At 37.7% G+C, this 15,514-nt stretch overlaps 1 protein-coding gene and 1 pseudogene across 1 annotated transcript in view; one reads left to right on the top strand and one right to left on the bottom strand.

Annotated features, from left to right (window-relative positions):
• The window catches only part of LOC147823672 (uncharacterized), a 239,325-nt gene that overhangs the window by 47,320 nt on the left and 176,491 nt on the right, over positions 1-15,514 (top strand). The gene's annotated exons all lie outside the window — the stretch shown is intronic.
• Positions 5,952-15,514, bottom strand: part of LOC147823673 (E3 ubiquitin-protein ligase RNF130-like) — a 97,529-nt pseudogene continuing 87,966 nt past the window's right edge.

Below are 15,514 nucleotides of genomic sequence, written 5' to 3' on the forward strand. Positions count from 1 at the left end.
TAGTGATTATCATTAGTCTTAGTTTTTGATGGAACTGCTTTATCCTCCCACTTAGGCAGCAGAAATTGAATATTAGGCATATTTGGGAGACTAAGGAAACAAAGTATACAAAAATATGAAAAAATGACAAAGGCAGACATATAAACAAATGATGACATTTTTATAGGACAAAATATGATATTTTTACTATGATAGAAGTTTATGCAAAGTGTTCTGGGGACATAGGCAGAAAGATTAATTTTACCTGAAGTAAGGAAGCCAGGAAGGCTTTGCAGAAGTGACATCTCAAATAGGGCTTTAAGCACAAATCTAATTTCATTGGAAGGAAAAAAATAGACTAAAGAAAATGTTGGCCAGTAGAAAAATAATGTGAGCTACATAGGAAATTTCAGATTATCTTGTAGCCACATTAAAATAGTAAAAAGAAACAATGAAATTAATTTTAATTATATAATTCCATATATAATTAGCTTCACATATCTACTATATCATGCTAACATGCAATGTTTTAAAATTAAGCATTATTAGTGATCAATTTAACATTTATTTTTGGTACAAAGTATTTGAAATACAATATGAATTTTATATTTATATTACATGTCAATTTTCCCTAGGTATGTTTCAAGTATTCAGTAGCCACAGGTGGCCAGCATACTGGACAGCACAAGATGACATCATTTTAATAGACATAATAGCACTTTGGGAAGCTACAATTAAATCTGTGTGATTAGAGAAAGAGGCGAGTGTGGGAGTGTGTGTGTCTGGGTGTGTGTGCAGCCTTGTGTGTATGTGTTTGTGTTGTATTTTGGGGAGTGGTAGTAAATGGAAGAAAAGGGACCAAAAAGGTAGATAGATAATGAAACATGTTTTGACCTTACTATGTTAGAACTTTTTTTTCTCCTTTTAAAATTTTATTTTATTGGTACATTTTAGGTATACAATATAATGACATTCATCATTGGGAATTTGCACCTTTACATAATCTATCTTGGTTCTTTTTTTTTTCCCATTACCCTGCCCTCCCTTCAACCCATCCACCCCTCCCTATTTACAAAGACTTTGTTTCCATTTTTTCATTTGCTCATATTAATTCCATTCCCTTCTTTCCTTTCCCCTACCCCACCCACTTCCCCTTCCCCTTTGCCTCTTTTCTTCCTATTTCACATTATCTATTATACCTTTTAGTCCTTATTTACACTTTCATTTTCTCACACTAGAGAAACTATTTGGTATTTACACATGTGTGTCCTATATATTTCACTTAAGAGTATAGCCTCAATGTGCATCCATTTAGCTATAAATGTCTCTAATTTCTCATTTTTTATGGCTGAGTAGTACTCCATTTTATTTTAAAAAACCACATTTTCTTAATCCAGTCTCCAGTTGATGGACATTTGGGTTGTTTCCAAGTTTTAGCTATTACAAACTGTGCTGGTATGAACATTGGTGCACATATATCACTGTGCTATGACTCTTTTAATTCTTTGGGGAAGATCCCCATCAGGGGAATAGCTGGGTCAAATGGGACTTCCAGTCCTAGTTGTTTGAGGTATCTCCATACTGATTTCCACAGTGGTTGTACCAGTCTACACTCCCACCAGCAGTGGAGCAGTGTTCCTCTTTCCCTACAGCCCCACCAGCATTTGTTATTGGTTGATTTGTTGATAGCAGCCATTCTTTCTGGGGTGAGGTGGAATCTCAGTATTGTTTTCATTTGTATCTCTGGAATGACCACTGATATTGAACATTTTTTTCATATGTTTATTTGCTATATCTATTTCGTTGTCTGAGAAATGTCTGTTCATTTCAGATGCCCATTTTTGGATTGGGTCTTCAAGTTTGGGAGGCCTGCTCTTTTTAAGTTCTTTATATATTCTAGATAGTAGACCTTTGTCTGAGGGACAGCTGGTGAAATTTATTCCCACATTGTGAGTTGTCTCTTTACACTGCTGGTGGTTTCTCTTGCTATGCAGAAGCTTTTTAATTAGAAGAGATCCCACTTGTTGATTGTTTGTGCTAGTTCATGGGCAACTGAAGGTTTGTTCATAAAATCTTTTCCTACCGCAATGTCTTCAAGAGTTCTTCTTAAACTCTCTTCCAGCTGGTTTAGTATTTCTGTTTTAATATTTAGATCTTCAATCCATTTCAATTTTAGTTTAGTACATGGTTAGAGATACAGGTCTAGTTTTAATCTTTGGCAAGTTGAAGCCCAATTTTTCCAGCACCATTTATTAAAGAGGCTATCTTTCCTCCAGTGAGGGTGTTTGGCTCATTTGTCGAAGATGAGGTGGCTGAGTGTGTCTGGAGTTGTTTTTACATCTTCTAATCTGTTCCACTGGTCCTCAGGTCTGTTTCTTTGCCAGTACCATGCTGTTTTTGTCACAGTAGCTTTGTAGTATAGTTTCAAGTTGGGGATTGTGATACCCCCTGCCATGTTCTTGTTATCTAGAATTGAATTTGCTATTCTGGGTCTCTTCTTGTTCCAAATGAATTTTTGGATTGTTTTTTCAAGGTCCATGATGTATGCTGCTGGGATTTCAATTGGGATTGCATTGAATCTATATAGCAGTTTTGGAAGTATGGCCATTTTCACTATGTTGATCCTTCCTACCAAGGAGCACGGGATGTCTTTCCATTTTCTGATATGGTCTGCAACCTCTCTTTTCAGACTGCTATAGTTTTCAGAGATGAGGTCTTTGATTTCTTTTGTTAGGTTGATTCCTAGGTTTTTTGGGTGCTATTGTGAAAGGAATTGTTTGTCCTATTTCTCTCTTGGTGAGTCTGTTGTTTGTGTAGAGGAAAGCTGTTGATTTTTGTGTGTTGACCTTGTATCCAGCTACTTGACTGAATTTGGTTATTAAGTCTACAAGACTTTTTGGGGGGGGTATGGGGGGATCGAACTTGGGTCCTTGCGCTTGTGCAGCAGGTGGCGAAACCACTGAGCTAAATCCCCGGCTGAGTCTAGAAGACTTTGGGTGGCATTCTTGGGGTCTTCTATATAGAGTATCATGTCATCTGCAAATAATGACAATTTGACTTCTTCATTTCCTATCTTTTTTCCTTCTATTTCTTTCTTTTGTCTAATTGCCATGGCTAATGTTTCCAAAACTATATTGAACAGGAGTGGCGATAGTGGACATCCTTGTCTTGTTTCTGATTTTAGTGTGAAGGATTCCAGTTTTTGACCATTTAGTATGATATTGGCTGTTGATTTTTCATAGATGGCTTTTATCAGATTGAGGTAAAGACCATCTATTCTAATTTTTTGTAGGGTTTTTATCATAAATGCATGTTGGATTTTGTCAAATGCTTTTTCTGCATCTATTGAGATGATCATATGGTTTTTATCCTTGGCTCTATTGATACAGTATATTATATTGATTGATTTGCGTATGTTGAACCATCCCTGCATCCCTGGGTGAAACCCACTGGGTCAGGGTGTATGATCTTCTTGATGATCTTCTGAATTCTATTTGCCAGTATCTTATTAAGGATTTTTGCATCTATGTTCATTAGTGAGATTGGGCTATAGTTCTCTTTTTCAGTTGGGTCTTTCTCTGCTTTGGGGATCAAGGTGATGCTTGCTTCCAGGAATGAATTCAGGAGTATTGCTTCCCTTTCAATTTCATTGAAGAGTTTAAAGAGTAGTGGCAGCAGTTCCTCTCTAATTGTCTTGTAGAATTGAGCAGTGAAGCCATCAGGACCCGGGCTTTTCTTAGTTGGTAAGTTTTTAATTATGTTTTCAATTTCATTGATTGATATTGGGTTTAAAATTTTTAGGTCTTCTTCATTCAACTTTGGTAATTCATACATATCTAGGAATCTGTCCATTTCTTCTGTGTTTTCCATTTTATTGGTGTGTAGGTTCTCCAAGTAGGTATTGATGATCCTCTGGATTTCTCCTGGGTTTGTTGTAATTTCATCCTTTTCATTCCTAACTGCATGGATTAGGGACTTTTCTTTCCTTTTTTCTGATAAGGTTGTCTAAGGGTTTGTCAATTTTGTTTATTCTTTCAAAGAACCAACTCTTGGCTTCATTAATTTTTTGTATCATTCTCTTAGTCTCCATTGCACTGATTTCTGTTCTGATCTTTATAATTTCCTCCCTTGTATGACCTTTGGGGTTGTCCTGCTCTTCTTTTTTTAGAAGTTTGAGTTCAGCATCATGTTGTTTAATTGGGCTAACTCTGTTTTCCTAATATGAATATTCACTGCTATGAATTTCCCTTGTAAGACTGACTTTATTGTGTCCCACAGATTCTGATATGTTGTATTGTCATCTAATTGTAGGAACTGTCAAATTTCTTCTTTAATTTCCTCTGTGATCCATTGGTTATTCAGAAGTATGTTGTTCAATTTCCATGTGTTTATGAAATTTTTGTGGTTTCTTTTGCTATTGATCTCCAATTTCATCACACTATGGTCTGATAATATACAGGGGATAACTTCAATTCCTTTGCACTTACCCATATTTGTTCTATGAGCAAGTAAGTGGTCTGTTTTGGAGAACAACCCATGTGTAGCTGAAAAGAATGTGTATTCTGATTCTGGAGGGTGGAACACTCTGTAAACATCTGTTAAATTCATTTGTTGAAGAGTTTGATTGAGTTCTAGTATTTCTTTGCTTGTTTTTTGTCTAGTTGATCTATCTATCTGTGACAGTGGGGTATTGAGATCCCCCACCACTATTGTATTAGTGCTTATTTGATATTTCATGTCCATTAGAATTTGCTTTATATACTTGGGCACATTAGTGTTTGGCGCATATATATTTATGATTGTCATCTCTTCCTCTTGCATTGTTCCCTTTATAAGAATGTAGTTCCTTTCTTTGTCTTTCTTAATCAGTGTTGGTTTGAAATCCACTTGATCTGCAAAGTGGATAGGTACTCCTGCTTTTTTTTGGGTTCCAGTCACATGGACTATTGTTTTCTACCCTTTAACGTTCAGTCTGTGAGCTTCTTTTTGAATTAAGTGTGTTAGTTGCATGCAGCATATTGTTGGATCTTGCTTCTTGACCCCTTCTGCCAGTCTATTTCTTTTGATTGGTGGGTGAGTTGAGACCATTAACATTGATGGTTATAACTGATACGTATTGACTTATCATTGTCATGACTTTTTCTTTTTGTTGGATGCTCCCCCTTTGCATTTAATTTTTTGTTGTGTTCAATGGATTCATTCTGCTGGGCTTCCTGGGGTTGTAATCCTCATTGTCTTTTCCTAGGATATTGTCTAAACTTTTTTGGAGTGCTGGTTTTGTATTCATGAAGTTCCTAAGGTGCTCTTTGTCATGAAAGTATCTTATTTCTCCATCAATTTTAAAAGATAGTTTTGCAGGGTACATCAATCTGAGTTGGAGATTGTTTTCCTTTAGGGCTTGGAATACATCACTCCAAGCTCTTCCTGCCTTGAGGGTTTGTGTTGTGAAGTCTCCTGTGTTCTGATGGGCTTTCCTTTGTATATGATTTGTTTCTTTTCTCTAACTGCTTGTAGAACTTTGTTCTTCTGTTGTGTTTCTGGAATCTTAACTATTATATGCCTATGTGTAGATTTTTTTTGATCAAGGCTATTTGGAGTCCTATATGCCTCACTTATCTGTATGTCAAGTTCTTTCCCCCTGCTTAGGAAGCTTTCTGTCATCACTTCTGTGAACAGTTTTTTTATGTCATCTCCACTCTCTCCTGTTTCTTCATTGACTCCAATCAGTCTTATGTTATTCTTCTTTGTATCATCTAGCAGCTGCTGGATTGATTTCCCATGGTCCCTTACAATTTTATTTTATTATTTATTTCTTTTAATAAAAAGGTTTGGCATTAGCAATTTTATGAAAAAATAAAATGTACTAAAAATTAACACTTGTGTGGCATGATTGGTAAATGATGCCCAAAAATAGGTTCTTTTTTCATCAAGGTAATCAGTCAGAAAGCAGTTTTTTGTTCTTCAAAACCATTCTACCTCATTACTGCAATGTTGATTTCTCCTGCTCTGGGGGTGAGCTCCCCATCCTGAGGAAGAGGTGAGATCCCGGAAGTTTGCAGTGGCTCAAGGCCGAGTGTGTTGTCACTGGCAAGGTCATCAAGGGCTGATCTTTGGTTAACTGCCTGGGTTCTGGTGAGCCTTTCCATATCAAATGCTACATTGTCAGTACACAGCAGATTTGGCACAATTCCCAGGGCCTTCAAAATATTAAGTTTGCACATAGGACATGTACAATGTTCACTAAGCCAGGGATCCACATAAGATTTGTGGAAAACGTGCTTGCAGGGGAGAATCCGAACTACATCATTCTGTTTGTAGCTCTCTATGCAGACTGCACAATGATCAAAATCTGGGTCTGTTTCCTTATCACCCTTTTTTACTGTTCTGGTTGTCAATTTACTGATGGCTTTCTTGGCTGCATCTCCAAGACAACGCTGGCTCCTGTCGCGTGCATTTGTGTACCTGATCTTCTGAATGAAGTAGAATATGAGCCATGCTGAAGAAATAATCATCAAAACAATAAATTATATTGACATGAAGATTAGAGAGCAACGGCTGAAGTTCTTTGGCGGTATTCAAGTTCCAACAGCTATTGTCATCTGTACAGAGATGTTTTTCTCCAGATAACTCAAAATATTCTTACCCCTCAATTCTGTTATCATGACAGCAATAATATCTCCAGTGCCTGGATGAGTCATTGTGACTGGCTCCTGTTTAGATTTATTATTGTAGATGACTACGGCAACTGCATTGTGGAAAGCAGCCCGTGATATTTTCTCCTTAAACGTGCAATTTCCTCTCTGCAACAAGACAATCCACTGTTTGATATTAGGAAGAACAAAGAACTGAGTTTGAGGATCACAGCCCAGATGATTAGGAACTCTTTGTTTCTTGTGACAGTATACTGGCTGGGGTAGTTTCCTCTGTGGATGGGCAATGGCGCCAGCACCTGGCCGTGGACTTCGGCCTTGGGCGAGTCGAGCCTGTAGCGCCTGCGGTCGATGTGGAACGTGAGGGGGGCGCCGTGGCAGGGCTCCCACACCATCAAGTTGATGCGCGCCATGTAATAATCCTGGCTGGCGTTGTCCTCCCGCCGGCCACAGGCTGCAGGCCAGCAGGACGAGCGCGCTGTGCTGCTCATCCTCTCTTACAATTTTGAAGCAATTTTTCTTTTCCTGGTCACTAATTGCAATCTTACCTTCTATATCTGAAATTCTTTCCTCACATTGGCTCATTCTGCTGTGCCAACTTTCAGTGGAATTTTTGATCTCCTGGAAATCTGTTTGTATCTGTTTTATGGATTCCATTTGTTTCCTATGTTGGGATTCCATCATGTTCCTCAGCCCCTCTATTTTTTTATCCATGTCCTATCTAGATTTATTAATCATGTCTTGCACTACAAGCACAATCTCTGCTGTTCTCTGAGAAATTATTTCTGATTTCATTTTTTCCAGATTCTCTTTTGTTGCCAGTTCAGGGAGTCCAGGTGGTTGAGTTTCAGTGTTTCATGTTGTTTTCCTTTGGGGTTGCTGTAGGTGATCTGGAAGTCTTGTTCTGAGGCTTGTTTATGTTTCTTCTCATTTCAAAGGGCCGGGGGGTGCTGCTGGTGAGTACTCTGTGCTTGTAGAGGTGGTACGTTGGCCTGGAAGCTTTCTACTCTGCACTTGGAGCTGTGGCACATCAACCCAGAAGCCTCCTCTGTGCTGGGAGCCGTGGTACATTGGCCTGGAAGCCTCCTACTCTGTACTGGGAGCTTTGGCACATCAACAAGAACTTTGAAAGTTTTCAGAGGAATGACATTTTCACATTTGCATTTTAAAATTTTAATTCTGGAAGCAGTGTGAAAGAGCTAGAGATTGGAGGCTAATTAAGAGATATAAATGGTAATTCATTTAAGAGATGAAGGGAATGTAGGTTTGTAGTTCTGAGAGAGTGAGGCTTTGATAGATACTTTTTGGGTACTATTAATAGAAATTGGGCCAGGTATGGTGGAGCATGCCTGTAATCCCAGGACTCTGCTGAGGCAGGAGAATCACTACGAATTTGAGGCCAGACTGGGTTACACAAAGGCTAGTCTGAACTATAAAGTGAGACCTTGTCTCAAAAAAACAAAACAAAGTAAACAAAAAAATTTAACAGAAATTGACAACTATTTGGCTGTGGGGAATAACAAAAAGTAAGTGAAAATGTCATTAGATTTTCTCTTGGGTATTTGCAGATATTGATATGTGAGAGGGAATTAAAAAAATAAGGGTAAATTTTGAAAGGGCAGTAATTTGTTTGACCTATTTTGTGCATATTGAGTTAAAGTTTGTAACAGGAATTTGAAAATACTGCCATGTTCAACAAGGGGAAAGCTGCACCATAAAAATGATAATCTCTATCATATTGACATACAAATTTAGTACAAAATTAATTATAATTTCAATTTTTGAGTTGACCAGATTATTTTAATTATTTTATGTAAAAATTAATATGTTAACATGCCATGAAAATACTGAAAAAGCAGAATACTGAAATACTTTCTCCATCAGATATTAAATTGAGTATGTGTTAAATGATATTCAAACTTAATAATCATATTGCATCAAATAGGCACAAGAAAAGACAATGGGTCGTAAAAGAAATACTCAAGGGAGGTTTGAAAACAAATTTGTAGGAATGTCTGTGTGCGGAATTATAGGCAGGGTTAAAGGAACCATTGGGGTGGGGGTGGGAGTTTGAAGAAATTGGTGACTAAGTGAAGAAGGAATCAGGGAATAAACAGTCTGACCTCTCTGTCCTGACTTGTGATTTCTTGCCTGTGCCTTCCATTGGCCAAACCAGTTTTAAACCTGGAAGCAACTGGGCCTGGGTGGGGTAGACTCTTGGGTCAGCTCCCTGGGATACAGTGCTATGCAGAGCATGAAGCTGAGAGACCAAAATAAGGCTCATAAATACACATGGAAAGTTCATAGTTGGAATTTCAATTCTTTGGGTTGGGCGAAGGTGTTGAAAAAAATGAAACTAGCTATATACTTGGAAGATAACTGTTGAATTACATCCTTTAAAAAGTAAATTCTGGATGGATTAAACATCTAAATGTTAAAAGTATATTTATAACTTCTGTCTGAAGAAGGACTCCTTGCTGGGGATGTAGCTCAATGGGGCTGCACCTGCCTGGCAAGTGCAAGGTCCAGAGTTCGATCCCTGGTACCAAAAAAAAGTAAATTGAGGGAAGACTTCTTAAGCAAGGAGGTTAACCCAAATAAAAAGGTGGAATCAATTATCTACATCATATTAAAAAAAAAAACCCCAAGACTTCTGAATGGTAAAAATCATTATTAGCAGTATAAAAATAATAGCAGACTGTAAAATATATTTGTAATATATATGATAAACAAAGAGTAGTATTCCCTATCTTTAAAGTGCTACAGTTAATAAGAAAGATAACCCAATTAAAAATAACATACAAAGAATATGAATAGCCATTTAATAGAAGAGGAAATGCAAATGACCACAAAAGCTATGAAGAAAGTATCTAATTTTACTTTTAGTCAGGGAAATTTAAAGCTAAACGATGAGTATAATTTTCATCAGATTGGTAATTTTTTCCATACTTTTTATGTCATTGAAAAAAAAGACTAGGGCCAGGGATTTAGCTCAGTGGTTCTGCCACCTGCCTTGCAAACAGAAGGTCCCAAGTTCGATCCCTGGTACCGAAAAAAAAAAAAAGAATGCATCTGAAAAAAAAGACTGCATTTCTACGATAAAAACATTAAATGCTATCAAAGGGCATATAATTAAATAAGTCCCCTTTTTATTCTAAATCTATAGCCCCCAACTTCGTCTTCAGAGCAGCCACTATGAGAAGTTTTATTATGTATTTTTTTTTCAGAAATAGCCTCTTAATATCAAGTATCCAAGTGAAAAAATATACAGTAGACCTTTGGCTTATGAGCTCAATTTGTTTGCGAGGGCTGGTTGTAACTCAGGTTGATCAATTGAAGGCTCAGGCTCCTCTACACAGCCTTCAAAGTCACTCTCCTGTGTACAGGCAGATCTCAGTGTCCTTAGAGACATAGGCCCATGATTTTTCAATTAATCCCATATAGGAAAGGATGTCGTAATGTTCCTTCCAGAGCCCCTTAAGGGTTAAATCTGTATCTGAGACCTGGTGGAAGCACAAGTGGCCAGTATTCAGGTTGTCATTCAAGACTTTGTTCATAAGTTAAAACTAAAATATTGGTCATAACCCAAGTTGTTCATCTGTCAGGACGATCATAACTCAAGGGTCCACTTTATATGTAATTTCAAAATTACATATAGGAACATGCTATACCCACTATTCTGGACATTGGTTTTCCATTTCTTATTAGTCTACATCACTAATATTTAGAACTATACAGTACTTTGTACTTGGTATGCATCGTAATTTAGCAGACCTTTAGGCTGTTCCACTGTTGCTACTGTAAACAACAGTTCAGAGACTATTCTGTGTGTTCATTTATATCTGTAAGATAAATTCTGAGATGTGTTTGCTGGATCAAAGAATTTGTGCAATTTACATTTTATGGCTATTGGCAAATGGCCTTCCAAGCTGGACTCACCAGTTATGCTCCCAGGAACTGTGATGTTGAAGGATCTACATCAACTGTGAACACCAGTTACCTCGAGGGTGGCATGGGTGGGATGCTGGCTTTGGCTTTTTCTTTATACACTTCTGATTTGTTTCACTTGTTATAGCACTCATGAGTTACTTTCTAATTGTTTTCTGAGGTTAAGGGGACATAAATGAGAACAAGTCACAAATTAAGTAGCCAGCTGGGTATGGTGAAAATAGCCTTATTCCGATGCATTTTTTTGTTGTAATGGTTTTTGGAAGTAGGAGCCCTACAATGAATGTTAAGTATGAAATACATTAATGCAAGGCTAAAGTGTAAACTCCAGACTTATCTTGGCTTAGATAAACCCTTAGGGAGATGAAAGCTAATTATCTCTACCACTTACTTGCCTAATTTCTCTCTTTTATTTTGCCCACCCCAAAAGAGGGGAGATATTAGTGCCTTTTTCTAAGTGTGCATTTGAACTTGTTTGGAAGAAGGAGATTTGTCTGAGCCATTAACCCCAGTGCACCACTGACTCTTCCTTGTTCATTGAGAACTAGAAGATCATTTTAAATGCTTACTCCATTTTCAAAACTGTCCTGTCCTTTTTCCTTTTCAGTAGGTAATGCAGACTTCTGGAGGACTAAGGCCTTGAAAAAGTATAGCACATAGGAGGGCGTTTATCAAGGCTTTGTCCACAGCTTCTGCTGTGCATTTCAGCCCATACAGGAAAGTGCTCTGTGTAGACCCAGCCAAGAAGGACACTGCAGCTGTGGAAGAGGCTGTGACCTTAAGGAAAATAGGGAGGTTCTTGTCAACCTCTTGGGAGGGAGGAAGAAGCAGTGCCTGGGCTTCTGAGAGAAGATGGTAGCAACTGATGATAAGACTGAGGAGGGTGAAAAACAAAGGTTGGGGAGCTAACAGATTTCAAAAAAGACAGACAAAATAGATTTATTGTTAAAACATGTAAAAGTATTGAACACATTATTTTGTTTATTTGTTTGTTTTTTGGTACTGGGGATCGAACTCAGGACCTTGCGCTTGAGAGGCAGGAGGTGCAACTACTGAGCTAAATCTCTGGCCCTTGAACACATTATTGAAGAATCCAAAATCTAATGAATTGGGCCTGGAATTTAGCCCAGTGGTTCCACCCCCTGCCTCAAATGCACAAGGTCCTGAGTCGATCCCCAGGACCAAAAAACCAAAACAAAAAACCCCAAATCCACATGAATAAAATAAAAGGTAGTATATCATCCTAATGGAGTAGGGGAGAGACAGACAGACAGACAGTCAGACAAGACAGATAATGATTGAGATTGAGATTGATTTCCTTTTCTGTGTAGGAAAAAAGCCAAACTTTTTAAAGTTGGCATACAAGATACTTTACAATATCCTGTGTTACTGAAATGTCACTAATTACCAAGCATAGGAAATACTTAAAATGAAAATTTTATGAGTTCTTTCTTCTAAGAACTCACTGGCCATCCCAGAGAAGAATAAAAGCAAGTGTTTATGATATTTATGATAAATACAACATAGAAGTAGCTCCAAAGAGGAAGAATTCATTTTTCCTGTGGGATCAGGCAGATTCCTCTGGGTGGTGACATCTATGGTTTTGTTTGTTTAAGTGACAGGATCTCATTATGTTTCTCAGACTGGCCTTGTACTCCTGGGCTCAAGTGATCTTCCTGCCTCAGCCTCCCAATTAACTGGGACTATGGGCACATGAGCTCCTGTCAAGCTCTCTATGGTTTTTATCTGTTTATTTGTTTATATACATGCAGTATTGGGAATTGAATTCAGGGCTTCACAAATGCTATGCAAGCACTCTACTACTGAGCTATAGCCCCAGCCTGATTTTTAAATTTTATTTTATTTTGAGACAAGCTCTTGCTAAGTTGCCAGGCTGGCCCTGAACTTGTGATTTTCTTGCCTAAACCTCGTGAATAGCTGGCATTGCAGGATTACACCACTGTGGCTAGATCCTTCTATGATTTTAAAAGCGAACCAGGAGGCAGACAGGAAGAGAGGCTGGGAGGGCATTTTAGGAATACTCCATGCTAAGACAGGGCAGTGTATACATAGTGCTCATGATTTAGCTCCTATCTTCAACTCCAAATAATACCTTCATCCTCTTGTGATACTGAGGCTGGGATTCTGCCCATATAATAGAGAGTAGATGGACATGGGAAGGAGATTGGAGTGAGAAGGTCTTTCTCCTGCTTGTTTGCTCTCTCTTTTGTGCCTAAGAGACAGCATTTCACTCAGGTATAGCAGTTATCAGTGCTCCTGAGAGGCACCAGTAGCGCTGCTCCTCAAAACAATGAGTCCCAGCTTAGTAGATTTCCTCCTCCACACCCCTGGTTTGGAAAAGTACCAACCTTTTCCCAGACCTATGGACAGTGGCTTCTTTCTGCTGTTACTATTTCTGTGGCACTTTGGAGTTCCTGTTTGCTTTTTTGACCCCACACATACCTGTTTAACAGACTCCTTATGTTAAATTCTGTTATAAAATAAATAATATGGCTTCTATTTTTGACTGGATACTAACTGATATATTTCTACTCAGTTCTCCAATAACTTATATCCGAATCCTATGGGATATAGTAAGAAAATTTAAGCATAATATTCTGCAAACCAGTATTGTTTTATAGTCCTCCTAGGGAGTATGGCACAAAAACTAACAGTGTCTCTTCATTTGACCACAGAATTTTTCAGATTCTCTAGCAGAAAAATTCTACTCTGGGACTAAGTAGAATCACTGAGTTTTTAGGGATTAATATAATGGTAATCAGTTGGGAAGGTCAAAGCTGGAGGAGAGGAAAATTTGACTGATGTCCAGGTAAATAGTATAAATGAATAAAAATGAATAGAGCAGTTTAAGTCACTGAAACAAGGAGGGAGAGTGGAGCGAGGGAGAGGGAGAGGGAGAGAGAGGGAGAGATTGATTGATTCCTGGTAAACTGGACACCATGTACCTTATCTAGAAAGGATGGCTACGGCTTAGTTCTACCCTATTATTGCCATGTGGGAATGTCGGCCAGTATCTCCCATATTTTTGAGAAACCTAAATTTTAGGAAAAATTAACTAGTAACTATAAATTTAAAAAAAGAACTGTGCAAGTCAAAACCATGCAAGTCAAACAATATCTTTTAATATTATAGATCATTAGTCACTTTCTCAAATCTGCAGGAGCTAATAAGACTTATTCATGAGATTCATGGAGCATTAGGAATACTTGATCTTAGAAGAAATCTTGGCAGGGAACTTTGTTTCTATGATAGCAGTATTAGGTAAGTTCTAGTAATACACTGTTTATATTTGTTATTGTTTTGATCTAAAATGTCCCCTGAAAGTCTCATGTTTGGAGGTGGAGACTGGTAAGAAGGAATGAGTCACTGGGTGTGTGATTTGGGAGTCCATTCTTGTCCCTAGGACTTTCCTTCTCTCTGCTTCCTGGGCACCATTCAGTGAACAACTTTCTGTCTTAGAGCTGACTGACCATGTACTGAATCCACTGATACTGTGAGCCAAAATAAACCTCTCTTTTAAATTGTGTGTTGGTATTTTGTCTCAGTGATAGCAAAATAGTTAATATAGTATTTATTCGTGTCTTCTTATTAGACTGTAAGCTCCCTGGAGGTAAAGATTATGTCATACATTTTTGTCTCTCAAGCCCTTAGCTTAATGCCTGGAATACAGTATGTGTTCAATAAGTCTTCTTGAATGGCTGAATGGGAGGGTGAGTGAGAAATTTAAACAGATATCATAATATGTAAAACACAACTTGCAAATTAGGACTTGTGTCCTAATCCTGCCTTTGTTACTGGTTGTGTTGCTTTGAGAAACCACTTATCTCAAGTTGATTTTCTAATCAGTAAAATAGAGACACTAATACATTTCATAGTTTTTTGTTTTTATTGTTTGTGTAAAGCCTGCAATCCAAGGTTATTTTATTTTATTATTTATTCTGAATTTATTAAGATGATAACTGTGAAAGTGTCTTGGAGGGATTAGCTAGTGAGGGGTGTGAGGAAGGGATTCATATTTTTTTTAATCCTTCCAAACCTTGCTTTACATTTGTCACAGAATTCGGACTAAAATCTGGATCCAAAGTATCTTAGTCCAGTTTTATTTCACTTCTACCTGGTGGCAGTTGGCAAGAGTATATCAGAAGAGAGTTCTGTTATTTTATCATTAACACTGAATTTCATTTCCCTCAGAATGACTCTGCTGACTTTCACCCACTGTTTAATGGGAAAACCTTCCACATTTTCCACATCAGTGCAGCTGAAATCTTTTAAAATATAGTAAAAGGGTAAATCTTTGATGAATTTTCCATTTCTACAATATCTAGGATTATGATTTGAGCAAATGGAACCTCTATTGAAATGTACTTTTTGGATTTCTTCCCAGAAGTCACTTACTTTACCTCTTTTCAAATTATTTGAAGTAATGAAGCTAGTGCTTTTATGAAATGCCAGTACTTAATGTGCTTGAGGTGTTTATGTGATGTGATGTGCTGTGGATGTCCCCAGATAGGAAGATTTTTTTCATTATTAACTCTCCATGCTGCCAAAGCATCTTCATTACACATGGCTCAAAGGCCTCCCTCCCCTTTATATCTCCCTTGTGTTTCTCCTTGGGTGTGATTCTTCAGGCAAATGTGAGTTAGGTCATCAATAAGGGAGCAAAGGCAAATTTACTTCAGTGTGTGCCAATTCTGTTAAATTGATTATAGGTATGTATGCTTATTCTATAACTTCACTTTGATTGGAATTTATAAAGCATTAAGCTTTTCCAAGTTATCTTCTGTTTTACTTCTAAGTCCTCTTTTCCACCCTCTACTCTCACCCTTATATCCAAACTACAATTCTAGATCTCTTTCTCTCTTAATCCTTCTAGCCACTAGGGAAACAGACCTTTATAATATCCTAGGAACCATAAT

This window comes from Heterocephalus glaber, unplaced genomic scaffold (genome assembly GCF_053883595.1).
Source record: "Heterocephalus glaber isolate CG9 unplaced genomic scaffold, H.glaber_assembly_v1.0 deba00001571, whole genome shotgun sequence".
Classification (NCBI taxonomy): Eukaryota; Metazoa; Chordata; class Mammalia; order Rodentia; family Bathyergidae; genus Heterocephalus; species Heterocephalus glaber.